This window comes from Astyanax mexicanus, chromosome 15 (assembly GCF_023375975.1).
Source record: "Astyanax mexicanus isolate ESR-SI-001 chromosome 15, AstMex3_surface, whole genome shotgun sequence".
Taxonomy (NCBI): Eukaryota; Metazoa; Chordata; class Actinopteri; order Characiformes; family Acestrorhamphidae; genus Astyanax; species Astyanax mexicanus.
This window is the reverse complement of record NC_064422.1, coordinates 15,302,027-15,317,016: the sequence shown is the minus strand read 5'-3', so window position 1 is coordinate 15,317,016 and position 14,990 is coordinate 15,302,027. Positions and strand designations below refer to the sequence as shown.

The 14,990-nt window shown below is 40.1% G+C and overlaps 2 long non-coding RNA genes across 2 annotated transcripts; one reads left to right on the top strand and one right to left on the bottom strand.

Moving 5' to 3' along the window:
• Window positions 1-11,902: 11,902 nt before the first annotated feature.
• LOC125781333 (uncharacterized) lies at window positions 11,903-13,971 on the bottom strand. Its single transcript, XR_007424542.1, has 2 exons — window positions 13,805-13,971; window positions 11,903-12,132 (listed from the first exon to the last, which is right to left on the bottom strand). It is a non-coding gene; the product is annotated as an uncharacterized LOC125781333 (long non-coding RNA).
• LOC111192500 (uncharacterized) lies at window positions 12,073-13,847 on the top strand. The gene is made up of 3 exons (XR_007424540.1): window positions 12,073-12,162; window positions 12,944-13,077; window positions 13,202-13,847. It is a non-coding gene; the product is annotated as an uncharacterized LOC111192500 (long non-coding RNA).
• Window positions 13,972-14,990: the final 1,019 nt, after the last annotated feature.

The window sequence follows — 14,990 nt, the reverse complement described above, 5'->3', positions numbered from 1 at the left end:
GTGGGAGATTACTCATTCACCAGACTATATAAACTGGACTCATGCACTGCCTAGTTGCGAGATATTGCCACATTGTGTCTTATCGAGCGTTATTGAATGTTACTGTTTCCCTGGTTTCTGATCTACTGCTTCCCCTTGACTACGATTCTAGCCTAGCGTGTCTTTTCTGGTCTTTTGAACCTTGCCTGTCTGACTACGATTTTTGCCTTCTGTTTTGGACTAATAAACCTGTCTGCATTTGCATCCAAACTCCTGGTTGGTTTCTTACAGAATATCTCGCCACCAATGGATGCAGCAGGGAACCGGGACCTTAATGAGGTTGTGGCAGAACAATCACGAGCAGTAGAACTCGTACAACAACAACTCAATCAACTGGGTACCGCGTTTAACTCACTGACTGAGCGTCTGGAGGCTCTGTTTAGCAACCAGCCTGCTAATCCCGTCCAGCAGGTGGTTAACCCACCAGCACAACCTCCTCCTGTACCAGAACCCCAGCCACCTGCATTAACTCCTCTCAAAGTCGCCCTCCCGGAGAAATACCACGGAGACCCAGAGGTATGTGAGGGATTTTTATTGCAATGCGATATTTACTTCGCCCAACAACCCCCGCCTGGTCCCAACGATAACGCTAAAATAATGTTTGTCACTTCACTACTCTCTGGTAAAGCCCTAAAGTGGGCTACAGCGCTCTGGTTACGGGTCATCCAGGCACAGCCCGCACCTATCATCTGCTGGGAGAACGGTATTGGTGGCCTCGGATGGAGCCGGAAATACACGCATACATTCAGTCCTGTTCCCTGTGTGCTCGTACCAAGTCTCCCAGATCACTGCCGGCAGGTAAATTAGAGCCTTTACCCATACCTCTCAGACCCTGGTCCCATCTGTCCATAGACTTCCTCACCGACTTACCTCCATCACAAACATTCACCACTATTCTTGTAGTTATAGACAGGTTTTCTAAGGCCTGTAAATTGGTGCCTTTCACCACTATACCCACGGCATTCCAGACTGCAGAGGCTTTGTTCACTCACGTTTTCAGGAATTTTGGGATACCGGAGGACATTGTATCCGATCGGGGACCTCAGTTCACTTCTTCAGTTTGGAAAGCTTTTATGGATAAGTTGGGGATTACTGTCAGTCTCACGTCAGGCCATCACCCCGAAGCTAATGGACAAGTGGAAAGGCTCAATCAGGAAATAGGTCGTCTGCTGCGCCATTACTGTCATGACCAACAGGGGGAGTGGTCCCGCTTTCTGCCGTGGGCTGAATACTCTCAGAACTCTCTACGTAGCTCATCTACAGGTTTAACTCCATTCCAGTGTGTCCTAGGTTACCAACCACCATTGTTCCCTTGGAATGCAGAGAGGACAGACGCTCCTGCTGTAGACGACTGGTTCACACACAGTGAGAGGGCTTGGGAACAGACACACGCACGTCTGGGTTTGGCTGTCAGACGACAAAAAGCACAGGCAGATCGACATAGAGGTAAAACCCCTTTATTTAACCCAGGTGACAGAGTTTGGCTTTCCACGAGGGACCTCAAGTTGCGCCTGCCCTGTCGTAAACTCAGTCCACGGTTTGTTGGACCCTTCAGAATACTGCAAAGAATTAACAATGTGACTTATAAATTGCTTTTGCCCCGTAACTACAGAGTCTCACCCAGTTTTCATGTGTCTCTCCTCAGGCCGGTTATTCCTGGTCCACTGGATGATGCCTCCCCTCTCTCATCACCACCTCCAGCTCTGGACATCGACGGCAGTCCTGCCTACAAAGTCAACACCATTGTGGATTCACGTCGGAGACGGGGGCACATCCAGTATCTAGTGGACTGGGAGGGGTACGGTCCCGAGGAGAGGAGCTGGGTGTCTACATCGGACATACTGGATCCCTCTCTCATTACGGATTTCCACTCCCGCAGGCCGGAACGTCCTGCACCCAGACCTCGGGGCCGACCCCCCGGCCGGACTCTTGGCGCTCCTGGAGTAGCGCGTAGGGAAGGGGGTTCTGTAACACCTGCTCGCACTACACCTTTAAGATCCGCCTCTCCTGAGTATTGAGGCTGACTCCTCCTCTCCCACACACCGGTGGGAGATTACTCATTCACCAGACTATATAAACTGGACTCATGCACTGCCTAGTTGCGAGATATTGCCACATTGTGTCTTATCGAGCGTTATTGAATGTTACTGTTTCCCTGGTTTCTGATCTACTGCTTCCCCTTGACTACGATTCTAGCCTAGCGTGTCTTTTCTGGTCTTTTGAACCTTGCCTGTCTGACTACGATTTTTGCCTTCTGTTTTGGACTAATAAACCTGTCTGCATTTGCATCCAAACTCCTGGTTGGTTTCTTACACCAAGACTTTCATTTAAAAAACATAGAAGCACGTCTTCGTCCATCACTCTCTTTTACTCCTGCCGAAACTCTGATCCATGCTTTCACCACATTCACAATAGACTACTGTGATAGCATTCTCTATGGTACACCTAACAAAATTTGAAATAAACTCCATTATATTCAGAACTCAGCTGCGCGTCTCCTTACTCGCACTCGCTCACATGATCATATTACAACCGTTCTTCAAAAACTGCACTGGCTGGACTCTATTTTATTATCCATTCCCGTCAAGAATAAGTACCGGACCTGGGGTTCTTCTCTAAAGCTCCAACAGCTCTGAAGAACTCTGTCCCAAATCCATACGAGATACATATCCATACATCTGTCTACATTTAAGTCACTTTCTCAAAACCCACTTCTTCAGATCTGCTTTAATTTTATATTATTTTTATTATTATTATTTTTATTTATTTATGAAATTTTCTCCCATTCCTCCCAATTTACACAGACAATGTGTGATGACCCAATACCAGGAGGGTAAAGACTGGCACAAGCCTCCACCAATACATATGAAGTCAGTCACCGCCTCTTTTCGAACTGCTGCTGATGCAGCATTGCTGAGTAACATCACAGCATGCTCGGAGAAAAAACCCAGCGACTCAGTTCCGATACATCAGCTCACAGATGCCTTGTGCTGATTGACATCACCTTTTAGAGTGATGAGGGAAAAGAGCGCCATCTACCCACTCAAAGAGAGAGCACAGCCAGTTGTGCTCTCTCAGGGCTCCGGTAGCCAATGGCAAGCTGCATAAACAGGATTCGAACCTCATAATCATAGTGGCAGTGCTTAGCCAGCTGAACCACTCAGAGCCGCTTGCTTTTAAATTATAAATGTAGAAACTTATTTATATTTGGCTTTTTGTTTTCTTTATGTTTACTGTATTAATAATGTGTTTAAAGCCTTCTATATTCTCACTTTTATGTTCAACTAAATGACTGTACCTACATTTATTTATTTTTGTATTATTTTTTTTTCTTTGTTCTTTTCACCTGTTTTGCTTTGTATGTAAAGTGCCTTTGAGAATTACTATATAAAAATGAAAAACACTATATAAATAAAATGTATTTTTGTTATTATTATTATTGCTATGTTCTTGCTGGAGTGCGACAAGACCTGTGCAGGTGTGATGGATCACCTATAAACCAACAGGGTGTAGAAATGGTATATGTTTATACTTTTCATCCAACCACAATTGAATTCACTCTCTGTAGATTTTTTTTTTTTTTTTTTTACGATGAGATACATTAATAACCACATTTTTTACGTCAGTAACATAAAGTATTTGTAGTTCTTTACTTGACACCTCTACTAATGTTAGGTGTGGGTTAGAGGGCTATAAAGCCCATCATTAAGGTGTGGAGCAGTGGGAACATTGTGAGCTGTGTAATGATAGTGAAAATGATGTGAATGGTCATGTGGACTACCCTGCTATAGAGTGACACTCTGTACAGGGGGTATTCCTGCTATGCACGCTATGATTTTGACTAGGCTCTGGACCCACCATGGCCCTGAAAAGTGGATAAAAGTGGATAAAAAACTAGATGTTTTAATGTTTAGTTTAGTTTGGTTCCAGGTGTTCATCCAGAACTTTTGAGTATGAGAGCAGAGCTCCCTTTAGTGGAGCTCTGACTCTTTTTTTCAGTAACGAGTAATCTAACGCGTTACTATTTCCAATGCAGTAATCAGATTAAAGTTACTTATCCAAGTCACTGTGCGTTACTCTCTCTCTCTCTCTCTCCACCTCACACACACACACACACACACATCACGTAATCCATAAAGTAACTAAGTTTTTTTTAAGGAGTAATCAGTAATCGGATTACTTTTTCAAAGTAACTATACCATCACTGCTCTAGGCTGTGTCATATATGCTTATCAGTTTAACCCTCTATTGTTTCCTGGGCTTGTAGAGCTGATGTCATGTAGGATTTTCTGGTATGAGAGAGGCAGTCAGACAGCTTGTCTTTCTTAAAGCTTTTCTGAATTCGTTTTTTTTTCTGTTATGATCAACAGGAAGCCAGGTATGCGCCGGTCGCTGTCGACGTCCAGCAGGGATGAAATTATTCGCTGGTTTAAAGAGGAGCAGACCCTCAGAGTTTGTTTACAGCAAGGCGAGAGTCGAGTTGCCCCCTGGTTTCATGGTGAGTTCAAAGTGTGGGCCATCTGTGAGCTTTAATCCAAGAAAAACCTCTCTCTCTCTGTCTAAGTGTTCTGCTTATAATTACTGGGTTTGTTATTATTATTATTTCAAAGGATTAATGCTATTTCTTTATATTTGTTTGCAATATTACTAACATAATAAATAATTATCTTACAGTCAATAAATTGAAATACGTGATTAAACGTTTTTGATTTGAGCTCTTTCTCTTTGTACACAGGTATTATTACTCGTGAGGAGGCGGAGGATTTGCTGAAGTCAGGCAGCGCTGGAAGCTTCCTGGTCCGCGTTAGCGAGAGGATCTTTGGATATGTTCTTTCTTACAGAACATAGTCTATGACTCCTGCAAGTTTGGGCAAATTTCACTGTATTGTTTATTTTATATTAATTGTTTTTTTTATTCATGTTTAAAATTAAATTTCTCATGATTTTCCCATAATGCCAAAACAGGTCCACTACCATTTGAAAGAGTCTGTCCTAGGCTATCACCTCTGCAAGTTTGGGCAAATTTCATGCTTAAAATTAAATTTCTCATGATTTTCCTATAATGCCAAAACAGTTCCACTACAATTTGAAAGAGTACAACATAGGCTATGACTCCTGTAAGTTTGGGCAAATTTCACTGTATTGTTTATTTTATATTAATTTTTTATTTTTTTTTACTCATGCTTAAAATTAAATTTCTCATGATTTTCCCATAATGCCAAAACAGGTCGATGACCATTTGAAAGAGTACAACATAGGCTATCACCTCTGCAAGTTTGGGCAAATTTTACTGTATTGATTATTTTATAATAATTTAATTTTTTTTTTTTTATGCTTAAAATATTTTTTTTTCATGATTTTCCCATAATGCCAAAACAGATCCATGACCGTCTGAAAGAGTCTGTCCTAGGCTACGACAAGTTGTACTGTTTTGTTTATTTTATCTTATCTTCATTTTGTTATATTCTATTTTTATTGTATTATTTTATTTTGTTGTCTTACTTTATTTATATATCTATTTTAACAACAGCTCTTGGGTGTAAACTGAATCGTGAGATCACAATTTCGTTCCACCTCATGAACCACATGTGATACGAATGACAGTAAAATCTCATTGAATCCTTGAAAACAGGTCCAGTACCATTTGAAAGAGTCTGTCCTAGGCTATCACCTCTGCAGGTTTGGGCAAATTTCACAGTTTTGTTTATTTTTAATACTTGCTAGTATCAGATGTAAATTCATTCTCCAATAAGCCATCACAGGGCCACTGTGAGGCAGTCCTATCAGTTCCTCAGGCTACCAGCACTGCGTATTTCTGCAGGTTTCACTATAGATAGCCCCTTGCACTTGAGGTATTGGATTTAAGGTGATGGTTTTAAACTCACACCCCCTGTTTCTAGCACAGGTGTCTTTAACAGGTGATTTCTAGACTAGACTGTTTAGAAATATGCTGAGCAGTTTAATGGTGGAACAGTTAAGTGGACCTTTTTGTTTTATTTGTTTTGGCATTATTGGAAAATCATGAGAATTTTCATTTAAAGCATGGATTAAAATAATAATAATAATAATATAAAATAAACAATACAGTAAAATCTACCCAAACTTTCAGTGGTCATAGCCTAGGACAGACTCTTTCAAATGGTAGTGGACCTGTTTTGGCATTATGGGAAAATCATGAGAAATTTAATTTTAAACATGAATAAAAAAATAAAACAAATTAATATAAAATAAACTAAACAGTAAAATTTACCCAAATTTGCAGGAGTCATAGCCTAGAACATACTCTTTCAAATGGTAGTGGACCTGTTTTGGCATTATAAGAAAATCATGAGAAATTTAATTTTAAGCATGAATAAAAAATTAAAAAATGTATATAAAATAAACAATACAGTGAAATTTGCCCAAACTTGCAGGAGTCATAGCCTATGTTTTACTCTTTCAAATTGTATTGGAACTGTTTTGGCATTATGGGAAAATCAGTAGTAATTTAATTTTAAACATGAATAAAAAATTAAAATTAAATAATATAAAATAAACAATACAGTGAAATTTGCCCAAACTTGCAGGAGTCATAGCCTATGTTGTACTCTTTCAAATTGTAGTGGAACTGTTTTGGCATTAAGGGAAAATCATGAGAAATTTAATTTTAAACATGAATAAAAAAATAAAACAAATGAATATAAAATAAACAATACAGTGAAATTTGCCCAAACGTGCAGGAATCATAGCCTTGGACAGACTCTTTCAAATGGTAGTGGAACTGTTTTGGCATTATAAGAAAATCATGAGAAATTTAATTTTAAACATGAATAAAAAAAAAATAATAATAATATAAAATAAACAATACAGTGAAATATGCCCACACTTGCAGAGGTGATAGCCTAGGACAGACTCTTTCAAATGGTAGTGGACCTGTTTTGGCATTATGGGAAGATCATGAGAAATTGAATTTTAAGCATGATAAAAAAAATACAAAAATGAATAAACAATACAGTGAAATTTGCCCAAACTTGCAGGAGTCATAGGCTAGAACATACTCTTTCAAATGGTAGTGAAGCTGTTTTGGCATTAAATTTATTTTAAGCATGAATAAAAATAAAAATGAATATAAAATAAACAATACAGTGACATTTGCCAAAACTTGCAGGAGTCATAGCCTAGGTTGGACTCTTTCAAATGGTCATTGATCTGTTTTGGCATTTTGGGAAACTCATGAGAAATTTAATTTGAAGCATGGATTGAAAAAGTAATATTAATATAAAACTCTCTCTCTCTCTCTCTTAAAAACTGATGGGATTGTTATGGTATTATATCAAATAGATAATGTACTGCACTAAATCTACAGTGAGGTGAGTTATTTTAATCCGTTTTCTTCTCGTTTCTGGGCTTAATGTATGTCTGAATTAATATAACCGACTGAAACGTGTCTGTCTCTCTCTGTGTTTTTTAGCGTGCTCTCCTCCTGCGCGTCTGTTTACCGTAAAATCGCGCGTATACGCGCGGATAGCTTGACTCCGGTAAAACACCAGCATAGATATACTCCTTAATAACTGCCCACATCTTCCCCAAGGTACACAATAAGACACTTCAGCAGACACAGCCGGCCCATCGGGAATCCTCACGAATCTCCCGATTAGCCACTCCGGGCCTGGACACACTGACAAAGTTGTAATTAACTGATTTCCAATTTCCAGTCTTCATTATTCATCTTTTAATAATGCTTTTTCCGCCCAATTCCTTTGGAGGGGAGTGCAGACATATGTTCTCAGTCTTCAAACTGATTGGGCATAAAAAAGGCCACTGCAAATTTCATATTTCTTTATTTGTTGATTTCATGCATCTGTTTGCCAGTATTCATGCCCTTAGTGCTGTCATTATCAGCCAGCATTGGCAGAGCAGCCAAAAAAATATTGAGAGCATGTGTGCTGTTTGACAAAAAGGTTAATTTATATAAAATAAAAAAAACACTTGAGGCTTGTAGTGTAAAGACAGCCACTGACACTGGTGATTTTTTTTTTTAGATTTTATATAACATTTTATTATTTTATTGTTTATTCTATTATAATTCTGGTCTAAGTGATTCCTAAATGGCCAGTGAGTTTATTTAACTGCGACTGAGTGAATACAGCCCAAACCCAAGGTGTGTTAAAAACAGTTTTTTTAGTCCGGTGTTCTGTCGAATTTTGCTACCCATCGATACATGCTTCCCAAAGGTACTGCGCATGCGCCGACCTACACAATTTAATTCTTTCTCGTGTTTTATGTATAATTAATCTGGTTTAGGGGGCGTTATGTGCATTAAACAACCTGGACGCTCTATCATTGCACAGAAGTGTAAATGGAAACTAAAAATTACACTTATTATCATAAATAAATACAAAAGCAGTTTGTAATGAGCTATATTTACTATAAGTTTGCCATGGTACAGTGAATTATGCACTCCAAATCTAATAACGTACATCTACTGGAATATCACTGGGTACATGCCCTAAAATAGTGCTTCTTTTGTATTTTTACAGTTAAATATTCATTGGGGCAGCACGGTTCGACAAGGTAGCAGAATTCGACAGAACGCCGGCCCTCTTTCTCCAGTCCAGCTCCGCCCGCCCTCTCATCAACAGACTTTTGGAAGAAACCAAAGTCACTGGAAAAGAGGGGGAGATATGAGATTTTGAGGCATGATATTTAATATAATTAAAATAATATATTTCATCGTTCCTATTAAATTATGATTATTTACATTTATATCTCACGTTTTAATACAATATAACATATAATGAATATATTAAAACACACAAATTAAAAACCTTTCGGGCAACAAAAAAACCCCGAACCTAGTTTTGAATGGTCGTGGCTCCACTCCACTGAAACAATAGCCACAAGAAAGACGTCCTTTTCTCCGGGAGCTGCATGGGGACTGCAGGAGTCCAAAGCCTCGCTGTGTTTTATGGGGAACAGTTATTAATATTGGGTCAAATAATCCAGTATTTCTTCACTTTGGTGCTGAAGGTCCGCTGCGCTGCTTTTTACTGTGTTTCCCCTTTACTCTGTTTTCATTTAAAGCCCCTCAGTCTTAAAACAGCGGCACTAGCGGGCCTCCAGCGGGCCTTCAGCACCGATAGTGATTATTACCCTGCCGGATTAGATTAGAGCAGCGCGGCGGAGCTCTGTAAGTCCCGGTGAGTAATTTAGTTAGCTGACTGTTTCAGCTCTCGGTGAAGCGCGGTCTTATTATGATACTTAAACGGCGCTGGGTGTTTGTTTTGTTTGTGAACGAGCAGGTGCTGCTGCAGGTAATCGAGCTAACTGTAGCTAATTAGCTTAGCCAGCCATCCTCCACTCGCTAGCTCGCTAACGTTAGCTATCTTACAGCGTTATTCGCCATTAACACGCTTTAAATAGTCTTACCACTATTTAAAGACTATTTAAAGCGTGTTAATGGCGAATAACGCTGTAAAATAGCTAACGTTAGCGAGCTAGCGAGTGGAGCATGGCTGGCTAAGCTAATTAGCTACAGTTAGCTCAACCGGCTAAGCTAATTAGCTACAGTTAGCTCGATTACCTGCAGCAACACCTGCTTGTTCAGAAACAAAACAAACACCCAGCGCCGTTTAAGAGCTGATTCACGACCTTCTCTCCCAGCACAGGGTGTGTTTTTCTCAATCAGCAGCAGCTTTTAAACCACGCTGTAGTTCAGTAATAAGATCGCGTTTCACCGAGAGCTGAAACAGCCAGTTAGCTAACGGTAGTTAAAATACCTAACAGGCCTGAGAGCTCCTCTCGGTACTCCGGTCTAATTCGGCAGGGTTTTTGTAGATATTTAATTTCTGAATCTTATTAATACTGAATTAAAGTATGGTAATCTGGCTAATGTTAAAAAGTCAACTAGCTTTTTACCAAAACACTTTTAGTTAATTTATACCTAATTTTAGCGGTGTGTTCCCACAAGACAAATAAAAAAAAGGGGGGGGGGGGGCGGCCGTCTGCATGCGCGAATATTTGCGACCGTCTGCGCATGCGCGGATATTTGCGACCGTCTGCGCATGCGCGAATATTGGCGGCCGTCTGCGCATGCGCGAATATTGGCGGCCGTCTGCGCATGCGCGAATATTGGCGGCCGTCTGCGCATGCGCGAATATTGGCGGCCGTCTGCGCATGCGCGAATATTTGCGGCCGTCTGCGCATGCGCGGATATTTGCGACCGTCTGCGCATGCGCGGATATTTGCGACCGTCTGCGCATGCGCGAATATTTGCGACCGTCTGCGCATGCGCGAATATTTGCGACCGTCTGCGCATGCGCGAATATTGGCGGCCGTCTGCGCATGCGCGAATATTGGCGGCCGTCTGCGCATGCGCGAATATTGGCGGCCGTCTGCGCATGCGCGAATATTGGCGGCCGTCTGCGCATGCGCGAATATTTGCGGCCGTCTGCGCATGCGCGGATATTTGCGACCGTCTGCGCATGCGCGGATATTTGCGACCGTCTGCGCATGCGCGAATATTTGCGACCGTCTGCGCATGCGCGAATATTTGCGGCCGTCTGCGCATGCGCGAATATTAGCGGCCGTCTGCGCATGCGCGAATATTAGCGGCCGTCTGCGCATGCGCGAATATTTGCGACCGTCTGCGCATGCGCGAATATTAGCGCATGCGCAGACGGCCGCAAATATTCGCGCATGCGCAGACGGCCGCTAATATTCGCGCATGCGCAGACGCCCCCCCCCCCCCTTTTATTTTTTTATTTATTTTTTTTTTTTTTGTCTTGTGGGAACACACCGCTAAAATTAGGTATAAATTAACTAAAAATGTTTTGGTAAAAAGCTAGTTGACTTTTTAACATTAGCCAGATTACCATACCTTAATTCAGTATTAATAAGATTCAGAAATTAAATATCTACAAAAAAAACACACCCTGTGCTGGGAGAGAAGGTCGTGAATCAGCTCTTAAACGGCGCTGGGTGTTTTTGTTTCTGAACAAGCAGGTGCTGCTGCAACTGGATTTTATAAAGATATGAGAAAAGAATGCTTTCGTCGTGGATTTAACATGAAAAGGTAAGCTGCTGTTATGTTCTGATCTGTGCAGGCAGTTTATGCACTTAACGTAACTCCGTTAGACAAGTAACTTACAGAGCTAGCGTTTGTTGTGTCTCCGGCTTAGTTTTCTGCAGTCCATGATTTATTAGCTAAGGTGTTTAGTTTATTTTGACCCCAAACAGCAGCATTCACTGCATTTTGCATACTATTAACTAACCGCGTGAATCCACTGTACGTGCAAGTTAGCGTTAACTTCATCACGAACGAGTAACGGATTAGTAAACACACTCTTGTCTTTTTTTTTAATCCTCACAGTTTCTGTCAGAAAACACTGAAAGAAAACTTCTCCTCTGTCTACCATACAGCGATGGTTTGGGTTTAAAGCTGGGTTTGTTGTGCTGGATATTTGGTTAGGAGCAGGAGATTTTATAAGATGTGTGGCTGCATAATTGTTAACTGAGATCGCGGTCTGTGAAGTTACACCCGCAGCTAACCAGTGACTTTAAAAAACAAATAAACACAGCTGTTACTGGACTTTATGGGTTTTAAAAAATGAGTTAATTACTTTTAAAAGACTAGGCTACTAATGTTGGCCCTGCTGAGTCCAGCTGATCATCCAGAAATAAACATTACCTATGCTGGTCAAAAGCTATTTAAAGAGCTAACCTCCCAGGGTGTGTTTGTTTGTTTTTTTCTGGTTTTGAGCATTTTTTTAAGGAGGGAGTGTACGTCTGTGCTGCAGTAGAAGAGTGTAATTTTAGAAAAGTTGCTGTATTTGTCTCACTGTCTTAGATAGTATAGACTTTAAACATGTTACTAAAAATTAACACTGGACCGTGTTTTTAAATACTTGCCATTCTGGATGTCCTGAACATTTTCATGCATATTTTTTATGTCGGTTAGTTTTATTTATATAAAGTAAGACCTGTAGATCTACTTTATTGGATAAATTGATACAGCTACCATGAACTGTTTTGTTTCTGTTCTGTAAAATCAGGCCCAGTTCCAAAAGACACAACATCCTCAGTGTCCTGGAGCTCCAGCTGAAGCACTGGCCACTCCACCTTCTCCATCCCCACCCAAAAGAGGTTGATGAATATATGTTAATACATTAATAGCTTAATATTATTACTCTATTTGTTCTTATTACTGACTTACCGGGGGAACTAATTAAGGGACGGAAACACACATAGAGAAATGTGTTGGCAGTGCTGTTGCTAATTGTACTGAGTGTCTGCAGTGTACTGGGAGGATTGTGCTGGGTGCTTATTGTTTCTCAGGTGGTAAATCATGTTTGTTGTTGAATGTGCATTTTTTTTCCCTTCCCATCTTGTAAAATCCTGCCTTTGCAGTCCACTTTAAAATATTTCCAAACAGAGAGGTGTAATACGCTCTTTCGATCTTACAGCTGCTGCTCACACTGCTAATAAATAAAAAACAAACCCAGTTGATTTTATCTGAGCGCCAGTACCCAAACCCGACTGACTAAAACTTTCAATCGTAACCACCTTACACTTAACGATTGAGATGACACGACCGCAACTCAACTGCAGCTCGACTCTAGCCAGACTCTCGTGATTTTATCCTGACTCTGGAAATTTGTCTGCAACTGTGAAATCATTGGAAAATCGTTAGGTACCTGAACACTCTTCTCTCTTCACCCTTAATGTAGCAGCTACCCACCGAATAACTGTTAGCCTGTTCTATAGCGACTGTAATTTCCTTCTGTCTGTTTCTTACACTCTGTTGGTACTTATATATTTTTTTTTATTGAACGTGGCAGCGTGCCGACAATCACAAGTATTGCAAATGTGGGGATAAATTTCAGCCAATTTAACTTTACTAGAATGTGCTCTGTGTACTCTGCAGGTACTTCTAAGGCAGCTCGTTGAAGGTGTGATTGAGGTCCATGCCAGAGGGGTTCTGCACTGTGACCTCAAGCCATAGAACATCCTGGTTCAGATGTACAGTTAGGAACCACGCCTTCATCTTCTGTTCTTCTGGTATGGGTTTTCAGTGAACACTACAGGCAGAGAACTGTCTTCGTAGAAGCTACCATTACTGAATAGAGATTCAGGTCAAAAACATTCCTTAAAGCTCAGTCACTGTCTCTAATTTACTTTTCAGGACCTTCCTCATGAGTGGTTTACCCATGAGACCAAATCCTCCACAGTGTTGCAGATAGGAATCATCCTGCTGTGTGTGAGAGGTGACCCTTCAACACCAGCACGGAGATCACCTCAAAGAAGTCTCAGATCATCTCTCCACCATCTGCTCTATGACCCCTGGCTAAGTATACACCACGACACAGCCACCACATCAGGCACACCTCAGTCAGGTACCATATAAAACAATAATAATAATTTTAAAAAATCTATATTTTCAATCTCTAGTTTAGAGAGTTCTCTAGTAGAGCTGGGCGATTAATCGATTTTATCGATAAATTCGAATTTATAGTTAAGGACAATGTGTTTTTATGAAAATCGATTTTCTCTGAGTTTTCTTTTTCACCACAGACGCTCCTCTGTGGGCACAGAGTGAGCTTAGCTAGCTCCCTCCATACCTCCCTCCCTCCAGCGCGCGCACCCCCCGCCCCTCCCTCACTCCCTCCCTCCCTCCCTTGCACGCACAAACACACACGCACACACACATACACAAAACACATGACTGCGGAGCTTAAGAGCAACTGGCTCCGTGATCTGGAGTTGGTTCAGTTTTGCGGCGTCGGACGTAGACCAAACAGGTCCTCGCTGTAAGGTGAACCAATTTATCACTATACCTTAAACAGAACCATGTAGCGGAGTGGGAGAAGTGCTGCTACCATAGGAATGAACGCAGCAGCAGCACCAGTTCACCATTCAACGTTAAACAAGGAACTGTCCCTGGCACATCTTCCAACCGTGTACCAGGTTTTGTATGCACTACAAGTTAAGATGTTTTGCATATTCATGAGAAAAGATTTCATTTTATAGAACACTGGCACTTGGCACATTTAAATGCTTTGTTTTGCAATTCTAGCCCAATAGGGACAAGTATTTACTTAAGAGCATATAAATTGTACTTGTTTTCTATTGTCTACTTTGTAAGTTTTATCAAAAAAGGGCACAATTTTATTTATTTCTATTTGTTTTTAAGGGTGTGTTTTATTTATTTATTTATTTTTTTAAGTTTGAGGGTGCATTGTGTCAGTACCTAAACTATGTTGGAGAAAGCTTTCTAAAAGTCACTAGATGTTCTCACTGTTTACAATAGTTTTTTTTTGCTTGTTTCTGGTTGCACTTTAACCACAAATGGAACATTTTAAGTGAAAACAAATTAAATAAGAACTAGTTTTTAACCATTTCTTTATCATCTTTAGTTTGATTTTTAGTAGGGGGAAAAAATCGATTTAAATCGAAAATTGGATTTAAAAAAAAAAAAATCTAAGATCGCCCAGCTCTATACTCTAGTTTAGAGTTTTTTTTTTATAAAACACACCTAAGGAAAATAGCAGGTATTAATAAAGCTATTGATTCCATACTTTTAAAAAGGTAATGATTTTCTTTAACTATATAAATGTTTTAATCGTTTTGTGTATTGTATGCTTTTAATTGCTTCCTGTTTTGTGTTTGTGTTCATGTACTTAAGGCTTTAATCCTTTTATCTTGATATTGTTTATCTTTTGATGTTTATTAATTACTTAACTGTATTTATCTTTATGTAGTATACTGTTAGTGTTTTAATCCATACACTTTTTGTATATATTTCTTTTATTGCTTAGTTACTTGCTTTATTAATGGTTATTGTATTGGTGTTTTAGTCTTATTTTGGGCTTATATTCATTAAAAACATTTTAACGTTTGTCTTTTAGTGCTTTAATCAATTGATATTGTACTTACCTTTTACTATTTTACTATTAATCTTTCTGTACTTAATT